The sequence below is a fragment of the Stegodyphus dumicola genome, chromosome 9, assembly GCF_044657685.1.
Source record: "Stegodyphus dumicola isolate Sdum_Otavi_A_Nest chromosome 9, ASM4465768v1".
Lineage (NCBI taxonomy): Eukaryota > Metazoa > Arthropoda > Arachnida > Araneae > Eresidae > Stegodyphus > Stegodyphus dumicola.
This window is the reverse complement of record NC_140776.1, coordinates 181,586,292-181,594,799: the sequence shown is the minus strand read 5'-3', so window position 1 is coordinate 181,594,799 and position 8,508 is coordinate 181,586,292. Positions and strand designations below refer to the sequence as shown.

General features: G+C 30.0%; 1 protein-coding gene across 1 annotated transcript in view; it reads left to right on the top strand.

The window, feature by feature from the left end:
• Positions 1 to 390: 390 nt before the first annotated feature.
• LOC118186206 (ER degradation-enhancing alpha-mannosidase-like protein 1) overlaps positions 391 to 8,508 on the top strand; it is a 49,087-nt gene continuing 40,969 nt past the window's right edge. The window contains exon 1 of the mRNA XM_085824427.1: positions 391 to 544. The gene's annotated coding sequence lies outside the window, so the exon portion shown is untranslated. The remainder of the gene's footprint in view (positions 545 to 8,508) is intronic.

The following is an 8,508-nucleotide window of genomic DNA, read 5'->3' as shown; positions in this document are numbered from 1 at the left end:
ATTACTGCTCCCATTTCTTGAAACGTTGATATGTAGCTTCACCAGGTACACAGCTATTGAAATAGCTCTTTCCTGGAACTTGAAGTAATCCAGTTTTGTGTTTGACGAGATGAAAATGCATGGAACGGCAAAAATAGTGGTACTTTATTCACTGTGATAAAAAAAATTCGAGTCTTCAAGTGAGGTTGTGTGTTATAACCCCTTTGTACAAATGATGCGATGAGTAATTTTGGTTTAAATGTTTGAATCATTGATAATATCAGATTTAATATATTAAAAGTATAAATATAATTAATTAAGATATTAAACTTTTTTTTTTTTTTTTTGTAAACAAGAAATGTGTTTGACGTCAAATATTTTGCTCCATGCCTTAGGCATCGCTGACGTTTGAAACAAGACCTGCTGATTTGTTTACTGATTTCAGACGTCACTGAAACGGGAAAATGTTAAGGTAACTAACTGTTAGTTTACGGAAGTATTACTTAATCTGAAATAAAGTACATTGTAATTATCAGAGGAAAATTTATGAAAATTCTAATTAAAAGTAAGTTTAAAATTCTCTATAACAATCGTATAATACTGCAGTTTATTATTTAAGATCTTGTGGTGTCACACATATTTAAAGTCTGCGTAAAAAATTAGTTTCTGATCTGTCAATAAGAGAAATAGTTTTAGGAAAACTTACAGGTTAATTTTTGTGATAATAGATTGTTTTCAGATTCCAAGCTTTTCCATATTTTGCTATCTCTGAAAAATAATTTGAAATGTTCATCCATATGCTAAAATAGGAGTGTTTCATTAAATCACAAACTCATAAACTAAAAATCGGTAAAGACGCAGAAACATAGCGGAAGCATTAGTTGGAATTGATAAAATAGAAGTGACTTGAATGTGATAAAATATTAGCAGTTGTAGCATCATTATTTATTAAAAACGCAGTTGAATATATTAAGGCTATTTTCCCTGCTAATGGAATTTCCTTTCATGGAAATTTGTGATTTTGAGATTGCGTAGTGCTTTTACTTATGTAGCACTTTTTATTTAATAATTTTAAACAGATGAGTAATAATTTTAATTAGATGCGTTAACAAATATTTTTGAAATCGATCGGTATTGAATTTAAAAGCAAGAGCATTGAGTTACATATTAGGAACATTAAAAGATAAATTTCAGACATTAAAAGATTTTCCATATTTTAGCATTTGCTAAAATTACCTTTATGCTTTTTATAAACAATCCAGTACTTTTCTGTTATCAGGACTGGATTTAGAAGTGTATATATGTATGTACATATTTGTATGTATGGATATATTCATGTATATGTGTGTGTGTATATGCAAACATGCATACCTACATACATAGATGCATGCATGAACATAATGAAATATTTTATTAACATATATGCATACATACATACATTTCTGAATCTGGTCCTGATAACAGAAGAGTACTAACAATCCTTTCAAACATTGGAAAGGTTAAAAAATTTGAATTTTGATGAAGGTATATAAAAAAATTATGTTGCTGAGTTTCATTGTATTAAAACATATTACAGAAATCTCATTGTCTTAAAATTATTTAAAGGTTTGTTTTGATTTCAGTATTTTTTTCTTTTTTTTTAAATATTCTTTTCTAATTTTGAATTTTTACTTGTGTTCTGGATAAGGATTTTACTAACATGGCTATGTATACTTATATTCGTATTTTTGATTCTGAAACCTGTAAATAATAAAAATTAGAAGAATTTTAACCTTACTCTGCTTTTCATGTTTTACACATTCATGTAAGGTATGTAAATTATGTGAATGTAATTAAATAGCTTCTGACTTTTCTTTCTTGTTGGAAGAAGGTTTTCATTAAATTAAAAAAAATATTTTATTAACATATTTTAATTTTTGTACTCGTGAAATAGCAGAACTACAAAGGATTCCATAATTATTTCAGTAATTTCAAATTATTGTACTCTAGATATAGAATTACAATAATATGAATAATCATAAGCAGAAAAACTGCTGAAGAATAGATTTTTGTGCTCAATAAATATTTAAAAAATTCTAAGCTGATATTTAAAATATTTTTCACAAAGAATTTATCTGTTCTCTGTGCAGTTGGATTTCGCACAATTTTCATAGTCATAAAAGGTCTAAAATCTGAACATCCAACATCAAGAATGATTTAATGTCCAGATCTCCGAACCATTGAACCACCAGTCAAAAAATAAATAAATAGAATAAAGTAATACAAAAGTTCCTCTGTACAAAGTATAGGAATCCAGAATATAATATTAAAAAAAAAAAAAAAAAAAAAAAAAAAGAGTAGCAGATGTGCCATAAATGCCATTTTTCTCCCAACTAACTGATTTCCTACATGTAACTTTCAAACACCTGCTGACAAGGAAGTTGCATCATAGCCAAGTAATAATACATTGATTGATGTTGTCCAGGATCATACTTTCAACCAGTGAATAGTTATAGGGGGTGGGGGCAGGTACTGTTTCATACATTTTGCCACTCTGATATCAGTATCACACAAGTTATGAATCATAAAACAAAAGAGGCAACAAAATAAAAAAAAGGAATGCGCTATTAGGATCAATGCTTTTTTTTTTTTTTTTTTTTTTTAAGATTTCAAGATCACTTACTGTGTCTGTATCTTTTAGTTAATCTCTGCGGGTCGTAAATTCTGCTGCCAGCTACTGCTCTAAATTCTAATAATTTTGGCATTCCTAATTTTTTTTTTCAGTGCTTCTCTGGATTCTAAAATTTCTAATATGTGGTCACACTGGCCCTGTTGCCACTCCTGTTGCTCTAAATTCTAATAATGCTAGCCCACCAGAAGGTGGGCTAGCATTCTTCTATCTGACCTAAATAATAAGCGATATCCCAGGGTTGCCATGTCTACATGTTATGTAACTCTTTCTACCAAGTAATATTACTTACGTGATTCAAGACTGGAAAGTCACAGATGAAGAAAGGGTTTCGGATCACAAATGCATTCATTGTAAACAGCAACACATCAACAACGATCTTCTGATGCTACAAACATTCCTGGCAGCAAGTTCAGATCACTTACAAAATTCTTTACATTCTCCTTTGCCAATAAAGAATCAAATTAAATAATTGGAATAACCCAGATCACATAGAAACCTTTGCAGATAAACTCATGAAGACTATACATTTCATCTGAGATCAAATTAATTATATGTTTCTCCTAAATTATTATCACATTCTACAGTAGCCTTAGATTATTTGTTGCAGTTTTAGAATTTTTATGTTATCTGTGGGTAACAGAAGTCATCATCTAATTCCTTTAGAAGCTTCAGTATTTCTTCCTGTATGAAATCTCAAATGTTATACTTCCTGTCATTATTAATTTATTAATTTTATTTTCAACAGATAAATATTTATTTTTCTGTTCTGTGTCAATATTAAAAATAAAAACTATGACGAAGACTATTTTGTGCATGTTAATTCCAGTAGCAGTAAATCCGTAATCCTCAGAAGCACAATTATAACAAAAAGTAAGTATAAAATAATTTTTAATAGAAAATGCCACTAATCTTTGGAATATGGTAACAGGTAGTTTTGGTAAGGTGATAAAGGTTACTAGCTAGGACTATAGCAGTGTACATGGATAAAGTCAAGAGTGTGCGCAATGCCATTTTTGTGCAATTCTGGGATTTTTTTTTTTTAGTGAAAATAGGTTGACGTGTGCATGGATACCGTATATGTGCAATTCTTAAAAATGCGGCAAGCAGTGGGCGATTCTGCACTTTCTCCCAATTTCGCACCTAATCTTCGTTATGATTAAGCACTTTTGTTCCTTAAAAGTTCTAGCATAAGCATAATTCGGCTAGCAGATTGTTGGAAAAAAATGTTGAGTTAAAAAAAAAAAAAAAAAATGGGTTGATCTTTACATTATGGTAACTTGGCGTTTTTTTTGGCGACCAACTCTCCTACAGCAACCCTCTATTTTTTTTTCCCGCCGCCATTTTGTCTTCACGAAGTAAAGACATGTTTCTTTTCTTTTTATCTACTGAACACTTCTTCCAACAATCTACTAGCCGAATTACATTTCCGCTAGAAATTTTATCTAACAAAACTGCTTAATCATGACAAATATTCACTGCAAAATTGGGAAAAAGTGCACAATACCATACTCCTTACGCGTTTTTCAAAATAACACATACACATAAACCATGTACACGCCGACTTATTTTTACTTAAAAAAACATCCCAGAATTGCACAAAAATGGCATTGCGCACACTCTTCACTATATCCATGTACACTGCTTTTTTCTCATAAATTAGAAAAATTTCACGAAAATACATGACAATTTTCTCAATCTTTAAACCCGGTAAAAAGAACATATATGAAATTACCTGACCGCGAAAAAGTATTTACCCTTTCCAAATATGAACATTTCCACATATAAAATAAATAAAATATCCAAAAATTTTACCTCTAAATCATCTATTACATTATACATGTCACCAACGAATTCATACCGCAAGCATTACAAATACTTAGTATCAAATATTTAAATTATTTCCATGCACGTTTACTTCAACTTAAACGTATACCAAATTCCTACAAACATAAAATTCACAAAATAACTATCATTTAATTAAAATATCACTAAACCATGTACACGCCGACTTATTTTTACTTAAAAAAACATCCCAGAATTGCACAAAAATGGCATTGCGCACACTCTTCACTATATCCATGTACACTGCTTTTTTCTCATAAATTAGAAAAATTTCACGAAAATACGTGACAATTTTCTCAATTTTTAAACCCGGTAAAAAGAACATATATGAAATTACCTGATCGCGAAAAAGTATTTACCCTTTCCAAATATGAACATTTCCACATATAAAATAAATAAAATATCCAAAAACTTTTACCTCTAAATCATCTATTACATTATACACGTCACCAACGAATTCATACCGCAAACATTACAAATACTTAGTATCAAGTATTTAAATTATTTCCATGCACGTTTACTTCAACTTAAACGTATACCAAATTCCTACAAACATAAAATTCACAAAATAACTATCATTTAATTAAAATATCACTAAACCATGTACACGCCGACTTATTTTTACTTAAAAAAACATCCCAGAATTGCACAAAAATGGCATTGCGCACACTCTTCACTATATCCATGTACACTGCTTTTTTCTCATAAATTAGAAAAATTTCACGAAAATACGTGACAATTTTCTCAATCTTTAAACCCGGTAAAAAGAACATATATGAAATTACCTGATCGCGAAAAAGTAATGAACATTTCCACACATAAAATAAATAAAATATCCAAAAACTTTTACCTCTAAATCATCTATTACATTATACACGTCACCAACGAATTCATACCGCAAGCATTACAAATACTTAGTGTCAGATATTTAAATTATTTCCATGCACGTTTACTTCAACTGAAACGTATACCAAACTCCTACAAACGTAAAATTCACAAAATAACTATCATTTAATTAAAATATAATTAAATTCAAAAACACTACTTAAAATATAAATGAGCACATACATTAAATTAATACATACATAAATACCCATTTCGAATTCACTTTAGTTACGGCCATGGGATCCAAAAATTCACGAACACTGTTTCACACAACACAGAATAAAGCCAAATACAAAATTTCCAGATTTTTTCCCGATTTCCCCCCTTTTCCGATTAAAGAACCGTAATTCGTCCATTAATATCACATGACATATCCCATGATCTCTCATTTCCCTCACACAAAATAATGCGTAATCGGAACTGAGTACTGCTCACATTATTACCAAAGTCCCAGGTAGTAACCTTTATCGCCTCCAAAATGTTGCCAAACTACCAGTTACCATATTGTAAAAATCAACCAAAAAATGCCTTTACTTTATGAAAACAAAATGGCGTCAAAAAAAAAAAAAAAAAGCAGGTTTGGTTGCCAAAAAATTGCCAAGTTACCATAATTCGAAGATTAACCGAAAATGATAATCTTTATTAAAAAATTTGGGGCTTAGAAGGTATTGCCACTTAGTGACAGTGATTATAACTTTAGCATTATAATAATTTTGCACTCGTACTAAAGTTATAATCACTTTGACTAGACCCACAGTTGCAGATGATTTTAATTTTGTAAGGATGGCGTTATCTTCAAAACCAGGATTTTTGATAGTGAATTCCATTACTTGAATCTGTTTTCAAAAATACTGGCCAATTTTCAGAAGTGCAGCCACAAGAGGTTTTACTACACAGTAGAACCTCGTGATACGAGCCCCTCTATACATGAGAAATTCGAGATACGAAAAATAAAAGCACAAGTGAAAAATTCGTCTTTGAATATGAGCATTGACTAGAGTAACGAGCTACGAGCCAAGCTGTTGATGCGCTTGGCGCGTTTCTCGATCCGGCTCGACTCGGCGATCACCTTGTCAGATCATTCAGTGTACTTTGATCTATGTGTTTGTGCACTGTGAGTTAATTGTTTTTTTACTTTTAATGTGAAAATAATTATTTTATGATGCCTTCCAAGAAAATTGTTACCTTAGATAGTGCTGCAAAGAAGAAAAAGAAAGCCATGGCCATTGACATTAAAAAGAAATCATAGATAAACATAAGTGTGGTGTAAGAGTGATGGAATTGGCGAAGACTTAAGGCTGTTCGACATAAATGATCTACACTATTCTGAAGAAGAAAGAAAAAATTAAGAAACTTAATTAAAGGAGTTACCGTCCAAAACTCCTAGAAGATGTTGAGAAGCCGTTGTTGGTATGGATTAACGAAAAGCAGTTAAAAGGCAATTCGGTGTCGGAAGCTGTCATTTACGATAATGCTAAGAATCTGTACTTCGATCTTCTCTGAAAAACACCAGGTACATCGACTGAAGATGAGACGGCAGTGAGATTTTTGGGGGTTTGGAATGGATTAACTGGATTTCCATTATTTTCAGAGGGAAAGTTTGTTTCTAGTTACAAGAAATTTGCTATATGAGCTCAATGCTGGAACAAATTAAACTTGTATCTCAAGGTTCTACTGTATTATGGTATAGTTTGAGCAACTGGCTATTAATTTATAGCTTTAATTTATAAATGAATATTCATTTTTTTAAATGTGTATTATGTGGTTTGGCCATTTCATTTATCTTTTACTAACCACTACGCAGCCAGCCTTCATCTGGCTTTTAAATGTACCGGGAAAATGCCTAAAGGGAACACCAGACATTAAATTTAAAAACCACACATTTTTACTCTGCAGAACAACTTTATCAAAAAAATAAATAAATAAAAAATTACAATGAAATAAGTAATATCCCTTAATACAAATATTAATTATCCTAATAAATAAATTAACCAACTTCCCATTGCAAAATTTTAATTCAAATGGTATAAAAGAAATTAAGAAATTTGTTTCCTAAAAAAAATCATACAAAACTTTTTATATAATTAAAAGAAAAACAAAATTACAATGAAATAAGCAATATCCCTTAATACAAATATTAATTATCCTAATAAATAAATTAACCAACTTCCTGTTGCAAAATCTTAAGAATTCAAATGGTATAAAAGGAAGTTAAAAACTTTGTTTCCTTAAAAAAAATATGGAAAACTTTTCAATATCTTAAAAACAGTGAAATAAGCAATAAATAACATGGGGGAAGAAAAAAAACAAACAAGCAAACAAAAAAATCTGCAAAGGAAAATATAATTAATAATATTTTATTAAAAAAAATCTACAAAGGAAAATATAATTAATAATATTTTATCTCATATTTTCAACAGTCAGGAGTCCAGTATATAAAGCATTAAATGAAAAACTGTTGCCAAAACCACATTTCTAAAAGAATGAGACTATTCAAAATGATACAATTTCATCAAAAAAGATAAAGAAAATCTTATTCGAATTTTGAAAAAAATCGCTTCGAGGTGCACTGGCTCTTGTCTAGATGCACCTTGTACCAAATTTTGGAGCCCTGGGTCTATTATATGCGCAGCATGAACGAAAGACACACACAGACAGACTATTTCTTTTATTATATGTAGAGATACTATCACCCTGTTATAAAAGATTTTTTGCATTGTTTTTATTACTGAACATCTACTGTGCTATTGTCATGCTGTTTATCGAATGGTGGTGCAATCATTATTACACTGCTCTAATTTTTATGTTTGCGATAGTAGATTTAAATTTCATGTATATTTATTTATCACTTCTGTTATTTTCAGTTTCCTTATATTCTTATTTTACATCTTATATATACATTTTACAGTCAAAAGTCTTTAATCCAGACTCGTCGGGACTTCGGTGATTCCGGATTATAGATCATCAGTTTAAATCTGGTAAGATGGCATGCAGAAATTATAAAATTAAAAATATGAAACCGTAATTTATAAAATAATGAACAATTATGATCTAAAGGGTATCAAAATTTACAAAAAAAAAAAAGCTTAATATTTATTTGTTTACTTTATTAAACATTTCTTTCAACGCGC